The sequence below is a fragment of the Vidua chalybeata genome, chromosome 22 (assembly GCF_026979565.1).
Source record: "Vidua chalybeata isolate OUT-0048 chromosome 22, bVidCha1 merged haplotype, whole genome shotgun sequence".
In the NCBI taxonomy this organism is placed as follows: domain Eukaryota; kingdom Metazoa; phylum Chordata; class Aves; order Passeriformes; family Viduidae; genus Vidua; species Vidua chalybeata.
The window spans coordinates 4,560,069-4,574,553 of NC_071551.1; the positions used below are offsets into that span (position 1 = coordinate 4,560,069).

At 51.3% G+C, this 14,485-nt stretch overlaps 1 long non-coding RNA gene across 2 annotated transcripts; it reads left to right on the forward strand.

Annotated features, from left to right (window-relative positions):
• Window positions 1-259: 259 nt before the first annotated feature.
• On the forward strand, window positions 260-1,192 carry LOC128799078 (uncharacterized). 2 transcript variants are annotated; one of them, XR_008434644.1, is made up of 3 exons: window positions 260-344; window positions 748-902; window positions 979-1,192. It is a non-coding gene; the product is annotated as an uncharacterized LOC128799078 (long non-coding RNA). The 2 variants fall into 2 exon arrangements; XR_008434643.1 differs by having other exon boundaries at window positions 1,065-1,192.
• The last annotated feature ends 13,293 nt before the right edge of the window (window positions 1,193-14,485 follow it).

The window sequence follows — 14,485 nt, forward strand, 5'->3', positions numbered from 1 at the left end:
CTGGAGGGTGGAAGAGTTCCCTTCCTGCACAGTGGTTCTGAAATAAAACCCCTGCAGCTGGGTCTGGCCATGCAGTGTCCTCCACCCAGGGTCCTGCGGGCAGCTCCAGCTCATGCTCCCCACTTCCTGGAGGAGCCAGGGAAAGCTGGTGATGCTGTGGTGTGCACCAGCTCCATTCTTGGCATTCTGCAGTTGCCATGGAAACCAAAGATGTTGACAGTGCTGCCAGGGCTGGGGGTCAGCATGGGGCCTGTCCCTGCAGAGGTCTGTGATGGCCAGAGAGCACAGGGCTGCAGGAGGGACAGACTGTCCTTCAGCCTGAGGGGGGCTGAAAGACCTTTCCAGTGGGTATTTACAGGGCATGTCTAATGAGGACAAAAAAAATCCTGGGTGTTTCCCAGCCACTGGCTACCAGTGCACCCAGGGCTGGGATGAAAGCTCCCCTGAAGCCTGGCAAAGCAGCTGCAGGCACCCATTAAATACCATCTTCCCTGGGATTTCAGCTGTCCTGATCTGAAACCACATTCTTCTCTTCTTTTTATCCCGCCTCAAGAAAATATCGGGATCAATTAATTTCAGCAGCACAGGCACCGAGATCCCCTTCGTGCGCTTTTGCAGCGACAAGCCTTGGGGACCACTTACTCAGATTATTGAAAGAACTCGCTCTAGGCAAATATTAGGACCCAGACACCCAGCTGATTAGGAATAGGAGAGCTTAAAAAAAAATAAATCTCCCTTTTAATCCAGATGCTGTGTTCAGGGCTTGAAGTGACAGCTCGCCTGCTGACGGGAAGGTTTGGTTCTGCTGATGTCAGAGGGGAGCAGGCACAGCAGCACACACTGTTTATGCTTGTGTGATGTTTAACTGACAGAATCAATCTTCGCTGCTCAGCACTTCCACGGTATGTATCACTTTCCTATTTTGTCCTTAGAGAAATTCCAAGCAGCATTCAGCGAGCTGCCTTAAACCATCATTAGATTGAAATAAAAGGAAGAAGAACCCCAGTCCTTCACAGATTTACAAAGCTATAAGCAATGAACAAGTGATGCCCCATTTTCCAAAGCCCCTCGTGCCGGCTCCAAGTCAGAAACCAGCCGCTGATAACTCATACAGCACGGATGTGACAAACAGGAGGGAAGCAGCCATCTATCACAGCAGCTCCCGAAGCCTTCCAATAAAACAAAGTGCCAAATGGAATTCTAAACCACCGCTGGTGCTTTCACGCCGCTGGGAAGCCACAGCATAAATAACAGGGCTGAAGGGCTCTGATCTGGGTGCGTGCAGACTGGTCTGTGCTGCTGCAGAGAGGAATCTCTGCTCAAGCCTTCAGGGATCCTCCACAGCAAAGCTCTGTCTGTTGCTGGAAGGATGCTCGAGTTTGAGGAGGGACCATTTCAGCTTTTCAGAAGTGCCTGAGTGCCACTGAATCACCACAATCTTGTTTTCTCTCCTCTCCTTTGGCTTTTATTCATATGTTACTGTTCCCTTTGCTATTAAGGCTAAAGCAAGGATCGATGAGGCCCATATGCTCCCAGCTCTGTTGCAGGAGCCCAGGACTAATTCCGATCTTGAGCCTGTCTTCGGGCCATCTGTTCACAGCATCACACACGACAACATGTCATTATGGCCGGGAATTTGCATAACCACTGTGGAGGAATTGTGTCCAACTCCATTCACACCAGCCACAATGGGCTTTCTCACACTGTAGGAAGAGGCTGGAAAAACGAGAAGCCAATGAGCATCGCATCCACGTTTCCTAGGAGGGGCCCAGCCAAAGAGCAGACTGAGGATCCAAGTCACCCCTTTGAGCTGCTTGGGCACCAGCAATGTCATCATCCTCCACCTGTTCATCCCCTCATCCCACTTCCAGCTGTGATCTGACACACGGCAGCAAAGCTGTGCTGCAGGGCCGAGTGCCGGTGCCTCCAGCCTCCCCGCACACCACCTTCTCCACGAGGGTAACACATCAATTCTCCCAACTATGACATCAAAGCCTTAAATAACAGCTCATGCTGGGGAAGGCTTGGAGCCACGCGGTGCTTGCTACAGCCCTGGGCCTTCTCCTTCCATTTCAGCTGCAGGGGAAGCGATGCCAGCAAGAGAGAGTGGGAGCTGCAACCCTCCGGCAGACTGAGATCTCCTTGCTGGGCAGCAACCCTGGCTGGGGTGCCTTCCTCTGACAGCCCATTTTCAGTTTCTTATGCCGACCACCACCGCTGATATTTGGGCAACATGGTCACAGTGGTGTGCCAGGACCTTCTCTGCTGCCAGAGCAGGCACGGGAAGGGAGCAGGCAGGCTTCAGCCCCAGTCCCACTCATCCTCCCCTTGGCAAGCAGGGAGCCGGGCTGGAAAGCCTCACCCGCTGCCTTCATCAGCGCCAGGAGCACAATAGCCCTTTAACGATAATTACAGGCTTGCGGCAGCTCTGCTGGTGCGCGGGGCTGGGGCTCTCTGGTAGCGAGAGGTGCTGTTTAAGTACTCGAAAGAATGGCACTTAGCAGATGTCTTGGGGTAAATGGTAGGTTAAGCAACACCGAGAGCACTGGTGGAACGAGAGCTAATTTACACTCACATGATTCAATTTGCATGGTTAATTCTATTTAAAGCAAACATCCAGCACCAGGAAGGTGCTGCCCAGGAAGGACCACGGTTCTCATTTTGTCTTCTCTGCAATGCTTCCGAGAACAAAATGATTGGATAACGGATCCAGCCAACTTGGATGTGCCATGGAAGGAGTTTCCTGAAGGCATTTCCCCTGAAGAGCATGGTCTCTCTCTACTAATGTCACCATGCAAACACTGCCCACTGCAGAACATGCGCTGCCACAACCTGGTGAGATTCAGCGAGTGTCCTTCAGCCATAGCAATTGATGAGATACAACCTACTCCCCACATCAAACACTCTCTCAGGATATGAAACTACCCACCAGGATGGGCACAAAGCCCAGCAGCAGTGCCAGGGAGAGATGGCAGAGATGCCCATAGGAGGAAGAAGTCTAGAGCATTTTAGCAATAATTTAATTACATGGGTCATGCTATATGTGGAATCGGAATATCTTTAATTTGTTCCTAATTAAGGTTCTTCACAATTTACTGTAGCACCACGGCTCTTTGCCACCTGGATTCTACTCTCCCTGTCTTGCTCCACATGGCCTTTTCCGGGAGGCTTTTCCCCTCCAGTCTGACACTGGAAGAATGGAAAACACTGATTCTGGTTGGTTCTTGGCTATCAATATTGCTCCTTAACTGAACAATAGCAGTTCTTCATCAGAACACTTGGAGTTCAGCAGAGAACAGAAGGCCTGTAAACGCCCTGGATGAGCAGAAAAGCATAAATTACCTTGGAGATAATAAGCCAAACACAAACAGTATTTACGGCTGGTTAGAGCGGCGGTGCTGAGCGTGCAGGGGAGCACGCGGCGCTGGGAGCGGAAGGGGAAGGCGTTCGCACGTTATTTCTTTTCAACTTGAGAAATGTGAAAGCACAACATCAAAAGAGGTTTCCCAGCACTGTCCTACAGAACATCCATATCAGCAGAAGCCGTGGTTTTCCCATCCTTTCACAAGGCGGAGGAAAAGCTCTGCTGCACGCCGGCAGTCGAGCCCAGGCGTGATGGGGGAATCACAGGCGGCGAGCGCTCAAAAGCAACGATCAGAGGAAATATTTCACACACAAGCAACTGGGCTGAAATCCGTCCAACCGAGAACAAATTTGTAAGATTCCAAGCTGGCACCTGGGCTATTTGTGAGCAGCAGAAGGAACTAAAGGCAGCAACTGAATTGCTTGCTGCAAAGCAGCTCGTGTGGCTTGAGTAGCTCCCCAGTATCACCAAGCTGCCTGCAAATTGCTAGGTAACTACACTGAACAGAGCCAAAAATAATCCCTCCCGTGACTTGCTCTGACAGTGTTTGGAAGAGTGAAATAACAGTGTTTGAGCACAGAACACTGTGATACCAGCTCTGCGGGGCAGCACCAAAGCGGCTCCATCCATGGCACGTAAGTGCTGTGCTGGCAGTGGAGCTGGCCAGGATGTCCAGGTCGTGCCAGAGGTCTGGGCTCCTCTAGGGTGGGCAGAGAGAAAGGGCAACACGTGGACTTTTCAGACAATGGCAAAACAAAGGCAAAAAAAGGGGTTTTCCAGTTGCTCCCCAGGAGTAGAATCAAGTGATGCTGGGAACAACCTGCACCTTCTGACCACCAGCGACTCACGGGAAGTCCTTCCAAAACACTGTGTGCACCAGGGCTATAAATAATGCCCAGCCAGCTCTCAGGTACTGCTTGAAAAATGTCTTGTTATTGCCACGGAAGTTTAGGAAATTTCCTGATTAAATCAAAAAGGCGCCATAAATTGACAAAGTTAGAATTCTCTGGGATGAAAAAAGAAGCAATTTTGTCCCCTGTCAGCAGAATGGAAATGAACGGGCTGAATGAATTAGTGCACGATAAACTTTTTAAAAGCCAAGTTACAATTTAAAGCAGCAGGGAGAGCTGGGGAATGATTTAAGAGTTATAAAAAAGCCCTAAGCACCACTCTATTGCTGTTCTATCCCAACCTGCACAGCACCCAGAGCAGCTGTGACACCTTCTGGGACAACACATCGTCGCTGGGTGACATGGCAATGACTCTGGCTAGTTCTGGCCACAAGGATGATGACACCAGGAATCAGCCCACAAGGATGATGACACCACTCAGGGTGCCTGTGGGGGAATCAGTCCCACAGCCCCAAGATTGCTTTGCTTCTGGAAAAAGGTTTTGGCACACCACGCACCAACATTGACATGGGAGAAGGCATCTGAAGGTGAGGAGGAGCACCCACCTTGTCTTGCCAAAGGGCTCCCTGTGAGGACAGCTGGGGCCAGCCCTGCCTGGCCCCAGGAGGGGCCGAGCCCCCAGCACAGCCCCACGGTCTCACTGTAATTGCTTTGTGCAGCTGCCGAGCGCTTTATCAGCACCGTGAGATTTCCCTGGCGCCTCGCTGCTTGGTGTAACGAGATTAGCCACAGCCCCCCGACAAGGGAGGAATAATAATTGCCTTTGTTTTGTTTTCTGTAAGCCACAATGACTCTGCTGATCTGAGAGATTAATTCTGCTCTGCCGTGATAAACTGGTCGATGGCCATGGCACCTGGGCCCCCCACCCTGTCCTTCCCCTCCTGCCGAGGTGGGAATGCTGCATGCTGGCAGGAGCACTTCCCAGCACCCATCGTGGGCTGCTCTGGCAGCGAGGCTCCGCAGGGATTAATCCAGCCTTGGGTACGATGCTATTTTGGGGAGCTGGCAGAGTGCTGCATATTGCCTGTCTAGCGCCTGGTCCAGCCTCGCACCACAGAGCCTCTCATGGAGGCTGGGAAATTTCAAGCTGAGGATGCTCAGGAGGTACCACTCCTGCCCCAGAGAGAGAGGGAACAAGACCCATGCTTTTTTTTCTGGAGAAAGGCGCTGTGTCTTCTACGGCAACACTGCCCAAAGTGCTCAGCACCACCTCCACTGGAATGGGATGAGCTTTAAGGTCCCTTCCAACTCAATCCTATGAGTCTATGAAGAGCTGCCCAACCCTGAGCTCAGCCTCAGGCCTGCGAGACTACAAAAAAGCAGGGCCCTGTTCCCCTGTGATGCCCTGCCAGGCTCTGGGCATCACCCTGGCAAAGCCCCACTGAACTGCAGCCCCCGGCCCTCTCTGAGGAGCCAGGGGCTGCTCCCCAGGGCGCTGGCAGGACGGGTGAGTGCCGCCTCCAGCCGCACCACCAAACACAAGCGCCGGCATGAGTCAGTAATTGCAGAGCTCATTTTTAGATAGCGCTGCAAATGTGCCTATTAACATCCGCTCCCGTCTCCTCTGAGTGATTTACCTGGTTCATTTTATTCAGTGAATTAAACACAAAAATAACGGAGGTCTACAGCGATCCCGCTATCGACCCGCTGGAAATGGGCGGCATCCATCACTCCCCTGCACAGCGGAGGTGTCTGCCCTCGGGGGAACGCGGGCAGGGCAGCGGCTGCACAGGGGCTGCTCGGCTCCACGGGCGCCCATCTGCCTCCCCAGCAGCCCGGCGTCAGCCCCGAGTGGTTGTTTGAAGAATGAGATGTTTTATTGTCCAATTCTTGACATCTCTCGCAGCATGCCTGAGACATTAATGCTCGTCTAAATCATTGCTGAGCGTAATATTTTGCCACTGATACCACACATAATCTTCACATTTGATATTCCCCTGTTATTTAATGGCACTTTGCAGAATTACAGTGATGCTAATGCTCACCACCCTTACTGAAGGGAAAAATCAAATTAAAGATGAAGTATCATTGACTTTGTTGGGGGCTCTGAGGGAGTCAATTGAGCTTTCCAAAGAAAACCAAAAAGATAGAGATGTTTTTGTTAGGGTTTTTAATCCTCTTCCTCATACTTAATGTAGTTTGTTTCTGTGGGTTATATTATCCCTTGCTGGCTTTCCTGTGGTTGATTTGCTTCAGTACAAGTGCAACGTGAACAAAGCACCACAGCTTTTTCAGGCAAAATAGGGAAAATTTCCAAAACAGGTGAAGACATAGATGGCAAGGACAGTCCACCAGCACTATCCATGCAATTTAGGATGGAAAAAATTGCCAGCAGGCACCACGGGTCTTTTTTCAGAGACCCCAGTCTCTGCCTCACTGGGTTTGCACCTGCAATATCAAGGGCACCTCTGCACTTTATCCCTTTAAATCAAGCCCACCTATCCTGGACTTCCAGAGGGGCAGGCTCTATGAAGCTGGAGACATGTGCTGGCATCCCTAAGCCCTGCAAGTGGAAGCTGCTGCCTGAAAACCTCTCCTCCATGCATCATTACTTTGTTGAGAGCGTTCTCAAGAAACTCATAGCAAAATGCAACAAGAAAGAATAACTTCATTATCTGGCTTCGCACCCCTTGACAGCCAAACCTTCCTCTTAATACAGACAGAAACCAGTTTTCCCCATGAATGGCCTGAGGCTCTACAAATTTGATTAAACACGAACAATTGCTGAAGGATTCGTGCTTATCGAGAGCTGTTGCATCGTCTTGTTCAGCCAAGAGCTCAGCCCCAAGCATGGGCTTCCCCCAGCACCACCAGTGGGCTTAGGGAGGGCAGAGCCTGCAGCTGAAACACTGTGCCAGGGCCCCAGCACAGCTGGAGCTCCAGTGAGGAAAAGCAGCTTCACCCAGAGCAGCCAGAGCCCACAGTCCCCACTGTAAGAGCCACACAGCCTTGGAAAACCACACAGTCCACCTCCATCCTCCTGTGCCCATCCTTCCTGGCCTCTTGACACCGCAGCACGTCTTCTCAATCAGAGCACCTGGAGAGGAGGTGGAACACTTGCTGGTGCCTCCCATTATTCCTGCAGCAGAAAGGGTCACCCTGAATCTGGTGGTGTCACTGGTAACATCCCAAGTACCCAGCTTGTGGTTTCTTTATCCTGCTTCCCTCCCTTCCACAGCACCCACGGCAAGGCTGATCCCTCATTACATGGAGAGCAGCTTTACTGCTGCTGATTGCATTAACCTAATAACACCTGCACAAAGCAATCACAAAAGAGACTGGAAGGTTTTGTGTTTGTTTGGGTTTTTAAACAAAGACCCTGTCCATGAAGTATTGATTAAATTAGAGTTTAGATTAAGCAGTGATTGAATCGAGTGCCAGGGCTTGGAGAGAGTCTATGTGCAGAACGTTGTTGCTGAAGGCCTCGAGGGAACACGAAGGGTTTGGGAAGCCAGTGTGGATGAGAGGAGGACAGGATGCTCTTCAGAGGAGAGCAGGACAGGCAGGAGCAGCACAGCTGAGGCAGAGGACACATCCCTCACTGCTGCTGGTTTCCTCCTTATAGCTACGTCCATACATAGTTCAGTCACCCCACCCTTGACTTTCCAAGCTTCATCCCCCTAGGAAAATGGAACCCTGTGGGCTTTCCTTGATTTCAGCAGCTGGCAGGGATTAGGGTTAGGCACATTTCTGCAGGGGATGCTCACCAGCTCTCCGTGGCACCTGGGAGTGCCAGCTGGGCACCACTGTGACACACGGCAACTGCAGCTCACGAACTCTGTAATTGCCACAGTGCAGGAGCTCCTGTGCACCTTCCACAAGTGCCATTAGAAGCTGTTAAAGTGCTTGGTCAGCCACGACCCTGAGAAATTGCTGCTTCAGTTTTTATCTGTCCTTGAGAAAATTCTGATCCTGCATCAGAAATGGAAGTTACATCATCTGGGTGTGCAGCAAACTGTTTGTTGTGGTTATCAGCATCTCCTTTTCTCTGGCAGGGCCAGCCTTACTTTGATAAGATTGTCACCAGAAGACAAAAAGAAAAGAGCATCTTTTCAGCTGATGCAAGTTGGCAGATTCCAATTGAAGTCAATGGATTGATTTTACTTTCCATTATCCAAGTACCTCACTGGAAACTGTAGCATCCAGACTAAAAAATTCTCTAAGAATTTATCATTTCTGATAAAGCGAAAAATCAAGGGAGGTTTTGAGCTTTATGATGAAATTAATATTGACACCTCTGTGCTTTACAGAAGGCTGCAAAGGCAGCAGCACAGGCTCTCCTGCACTTCCCAGCCTGGCCAAGGCTCATGCACAGCTCTCCTGCGATAGCGCTCCTGAAAGGGGAGGATTTAGAAAATCCCTTGGGCTAACCAGCAGCTTTGCCATTAATCCCAAGAGACCCAGGAAAACATGTAATGTAACATTAGCACTTGTAATTCTGCAAAAAACAAGCGCTGACCTGACCTTGGCTGGAAGGACAGGGTAGCTCCTGCCTACATCACTGCCCGGGATGGTGCAGCTCCAGCCCTGGCTGCCTTCTCCTCCTCCAGCCAGAGATCCTGGTGCTCCTGCCACCCCCGACACCCAGCCAGGCTAGGCACAGCAGGGAGACAGAGCCCTGGGCTGCCCATGGAGCTGCTCCACACCTGGGATTACATCCCTGCATCCTCCAGGCAGATCTGCCCACCCATCCCAGGAAATCCTGGCTGACTGATCCGCTGGGCTCTCACAGCCCAAACAGGGCAGGAAGGTGGGTACACATCCACATCTGCCCAGGTAAATCAGGGCAGCCTGGCAAAGGGAAAGAAAAAATTCCTAAAGGACAGGAGCAGAGAGTGAGCTCAGGGCTGGTCAAGTCTAGATGCTGCTGTTGGAGTGTAAATGTATCTGACAGGCAGCAGGCGGTGCCAGCCAAGGCTGGAGCGCCCGGGATTCCCCATCCAACAAATTAAAGTCAGCAATAGGCCAGAGGCTGACACGGCACTGCCTGGGGCCAGCGCTGCCCCGCAGGCGATGGGGGTGGGTGAACGGAACCCTCTCCGTGCCACGCTCCCGGTGCAGGGAGCTGCCGAGCCCCGCGGTGCTGCAGGTGAGCCCTGCCCAGGTGCAGCCCCTGCCCGGGCACAAAGGCACAGCGCCCCAAGCCAGCTGTGATCTGTGCCTTGCTCCTGCCCCCCGTGCACAGCTGGATTTCTTCCAGAAAGACACAAGAAGGGACAGACAGGGATTCTCCAAAGCCAGATTTCCTCGCAGCCCCTCTCCCTGGTGCTGAGGTCCAGGAGCGTCTTCCATGAGCTGGTGGCACAGTTCCTGCAGCACCACTGAGTGAGGCATCTAACGAAGATCTGGGGAACACAGGAGCTCCTGTGTCACCTCAGCCATTGAGGCCCACATCTGTCGTTTGGAAGCTGCTTTCCTTGCCAGTGCAGTAACTGATAAGTTGCCTGGAGCAAAGAATCTGCTCCCTGTGTTGGTAAGGATGGCAGGTAAAACATTCAGAGACAAGGAGCCAAGAGTTTTCTTCAGAAATGGTCCTCTTGGGCCAGGCTGGAGACAGCTGGTGACATGGAAAAACCTGTGTTACATCCCTCTTTCTGTGGCTCGTTAAAGGGCCTCTTCCAGCCTGGCACTGACACCAGCACTGCATTCCCATTTTAACACAGACGCCAGTTTGCAATCTTGCTGCCTGGCCTGGAACCACACTCCTCTTCTTTGTGATTTGAAAGGAGAATAATGTTTTATACCAACTTCCCATTTTTGTTTCAAGGGTATTAAGAAATGAAACATTAATGGAATGTAGAAAATGAGCCGAGCATTCAGCTACTATTCACCAAATTGTTCCTGTTCATCCCTGGGAAAGGAGGGAAAAATAGGAGCAGGAATAAAACTGTGCCTAGAAACATCCCATTTCTCCAATGCATGCATGGCTGACAGCCACTAAGCACAAATGAATAAATATTTTATGTGCTTTAATTTCCTCATCTACAAGCTGATGTTCTGAGCCTTTCTTTGCTTTATTTTGCTACTTCATAAATGTTAAAAACGTTTATCCTCTTATTCTTTCCAACAAAAGTAAGACTTTTTCCAGTCTCTACTCCTGTTCCAGTTGCTTTCATCTCTTTATTAGCATAGTAAAATAGCACATCACCTGCAGGTTTCTCCCTCCAGTAATTTCTCCTTTCTATTTTTTTCCCACCTTCCTTCCTTTGGTCGCCTTATCATCACCTGCTCTCCCATCTCTATTATTCAGGAACCACGGTGTTTGCAGTTTTTTTTGGTTTTGTTTTTTTTTTTTTTTTTTTGTCCCAGCTGCTCATTGAACCCCACAGTCTATTGAGATGCAGCTTGGATTTCTCTTGTGTTTATTTCATTTCCCTTCTTATTATTATCTCCTCTTCCTTACTCTGCCATCCCACATTGCTCTCCTCCCTGTTCCCCAGTTCCCTGCGTGCTGCAGCCAGGGATGTCTCAGGGCTGCCATCCTTCTTCCCTTGGTATTTTCCATCTTGCATTTGTCCTTCTCTCAAAACCCCCTCAGTTTCTGGAAAATTCCCACTTCCATATTCCTTAAGAGCTCAAAGCTGCTGCCCTCACCAGTGTCTGATTGGGGTCTGGACCAAATCCTGCTCTCCTGGGAAGGAGCTGCCATCCACAGCATCCCACCCATCCTTCTGGGAAGACTTTGAGCTGCCCCAGAAGCCTCAAAGAGCCGGCAGGCAGCTCTGTGATGATGCAGTGATGAAGCAAAAAAACTCCCTGCAATTAAAAGCTTAATCCCTCTGAAATGGAACAGCCACAGGAAAAGGGGCAGGCAGGTGAGGATGGATGTCACTGCACAGGAAAGCGATAATGGAGAACAGAGAAAGGTGAGCAAGAACAAAGATTAATCACAGGCAGAGTTCAATGGGAAGGTTTTAAGGTGAGGTAAGATAAGTGGAAGTGTCTCCTGAAATGGATAATTGTCAGGAATTTGGAGAATTACCAGTGCTGGCTGTGTGCTGGAGTGCCAGGGCTGCATTAGCCTTTCCTGGTGATTTGCTAAATTTATTCTTCTGTGATTCCTAACAAAATTCAAAGCTCATCAGCACCCGGTGGGTTATTTCCATTTATCTGCTTTAGAAGTGGTTTTAAAAAACCTCAGATACTTTTAATTAGCTTTAAACTCCTCTGTTCTTTCCCTCAACCTGTGATTACTGTTTAACCCAACTCTATTGTCTTCCCTCCCTCCTCTGGGCAAAGAAATTCCTGTTTCCTTCAAACCAGCCAGTGCTGCTCAAAGCCCTGCAGTTAGGAGTTGGCTTCTGGGAAGAGCCTTTGCTTTGTCTGTCACGACCCAACCGGAGCTCACGATGTGAGATATCCTCGGCTCCTCCCCAAAGCGGAGCCTCTTCCCACAGCAGCCGAGGAGGCTATTTCGGGAGACCCTTCCCCGCTTCCCGGCTGGCTGAAGCTCTCATCAGGACGCACTTTGGCAGCACTCAGAGCTGCCTGCTGCGAGTTAACCCGATGCACCGCGATCTGCAGAGGTGGCACCAGAGGCAGGACTGCTCCTGCAGCCGGAGCAGTGCCCGCTGTGCCGGGCTGCTCCTGCCCACCGAGCCCCAGAGGGACCCTCAGCCCTTCCCACCACCTCAGGCTCCAGCCTGCTGCTTCACTTGGATGAGTCACTGGAAGTGAACCCACTCATTTTGACAGGATCTGGAATTTCAGGTCCCTCTGAGACCTCAGCCTCGATCCCCAGCCTTAAAATGGGTAGTTTCTGGCACACTGCAGAGGCACAGGAACTCACAGCACGTCCCTCGGGATGTTCAGCAGCCCACCCCTCCCTGCACAGACTCCTATCCATGCCCGGCCTGTGTGCCTGAGCTGAAAAACCATCATGGTCTGCGTGGGATTGAGATCAAAGCTGCCCAGCGGTGCCGATTACTGACTATTTTTAATTCCAGGAGTGGTGTGTGCCTGTGTGCCAACCTGCGAGCGCTGTCAGTTTGCAGGGAAGTCAAATCCGATTAACACAGAAAATATGCAGGGAGGGTAACATGGTGTGAACTGACATAACACGTGTTGGTTAAGGTGCTATCCTGGGCTTGTCTGTTTTCTGGATGTTATAAATCCCACAGCAGCAAAGAGACACACATACCCAATGGTGAATATTTGCCAATATTTGCCATAAGCCCTTCTGCTTGAAACACATTTTCCAGGAGAGTCCTAGGTAGGAAGCTTCCTTATAAATGAACATACCTTTTCACAGAGGGGGTTTGCACCCTGTCTCACCTGTGGGAGCAGTTAAAACTGTGCCGGCTCCACCGAGGATCGCACGGGGAGCCCTCCTGCACACCCACACCGGGATCGAGTCCCTCTGCATCCCCGGGGAGCTGCGGTGGCGCCGGGTGCTGACACCCGCAGTGCCAGTCCGGGAGCAGGGCAGGGCCACACAGGGGTGGGATAGGCAGAGCTGAGGGCCAAGGGGTTCACCCCGGTGTTTAAAAGCCACGGAAGAGAGACAGGGAAAAGGCACAGGGCCAGCAGCAGCTGCCGGGAGACCCAGCACGGAGCCGCAGCAGGCTGCGCGGAGATCTGCCTACGGAGGCACCTCGGAGCCCTGCGGCCCCACCGCTCACGCAGCCAGGCCAATTAATGATCTCAATCAATAATCCTGACCCAGAAATTTCAGACAGGAGCTACAATCAGAGCAAGGTCTCCCCAGAGGCAGCCTCGCAGGCAGGATCGCACAGCGTGCGAGGGGCGAGACTCGCTCTCAGACAATTTTCCTGGGTCCTCCCCCGGACCTCCTTCCAGCCTCCCTGGGCTGCGGGATCAGCAGTTTAAAGAGCTCTCCCAGCTCCTCTGGGGTAAGTGACATCACTGACATGTTTGATAGTCACCGGTAATTGCCCCTGCGTTGCACTGGGCAGCTGGAGGTGGCACACCTCCAGTTCAGCCTCCCTGAACTGGAAAGCACACCCAGTTCTCCGGGATCCGCTTTTAAACAGTGACGGTAACCGGACGAGACGAGCGATGCTGGGCTCAGCACAGCGGGGAGCAGCACCCTCCCCCTCCGAGGGGCCTCGCGTGCTGCTGTCAAAGCATTAGCAGTGACAATTTGCGACCCCAGAACGAATGATACCTGCTAATGCAGAGGCATCTCACTTCCCCTCCGAGTAATTACCTTCCTGATGCTTGGAAAAGGCTGCGGATGACATGTTTATCCAGGAGGGCAAACAGCCTCGTTCCCAGCGTGCTGACAGAGCACGGGCGAGCTCCAGATTTTGCCAGAGATAGAGCCTAGCTCTCACCTGGTGGGATTTAAAGCCCGAGGGGTGACCACCAAAAAAACTGGTGTGTTTCAGTGTGTTTCACTACCAGGTGTGCTTCGCTACACCCCCAGATGTTGGTGAGAACTCAGGTGGAGTTACTGAACCTGAGGAGAACAGAGAAGAGAGGAAATGGAAGATGCACTTTGTGTTGGAGGGTTTAAGGGTGAATACAATAAAATCCGTCTTTTGGCATGGAAAAATAGGGGCAAAACGTAAAAAAAGAGAGGTCTGTAAAAAAAAAAAAAGATCAGCTAGGGAAGCTGCTGCAGGGAAAGGGAAGGGGGCAGGTAGCTGAGGCCAGGGTGAGGGCAAGGGAATGAGCTGTTCTGTGGTTTTGAGAGACCTCCTCAGCAGCTGTGTGAGGGCATTTCTGTCCGCCAAATCTGTGCTCTGCTTTGAAAATTTAAAATCTTTTCAACATGAGAGAAGCACTCCCTCCTCAGAGAAGGCTTTTATTGACCCAGCAGATCCAAAGCAGAACGCATTATAATGTCAGAAGCAGTTTCATCCTCACGGTCAGTCCCTTGGCAGGGCTGTGGCTCTGTCCATGTCCTGCACAGCCGCCCTCACTCCTGGGACCTGCGGCATCCTTGGAGATGCTCCACACCCCAGAGTGTGGGGGACCAGGGCTGAGAGTGGGTGCTCTGTGAGGAGCCAGGAGAGAAGGGGTTAAATGCCTCCTTCCCCATGGCCACACCTGGGAGGAATTTGTTCCTTCTGAAAGGTTGAGGACAGGGAGGGAGATCTTCAAAGTTTCTCCACAAGCCACTGAAGCTGAATTTTAATGGCGAAGAAAACAAAAATATGAAAGTGAACAGAACAAACAAGAATAAATTATTCATGAGGATGAAAGTGAAGAAAGGGAAGTTAAGCGAAACAAAGGGAACCACGCA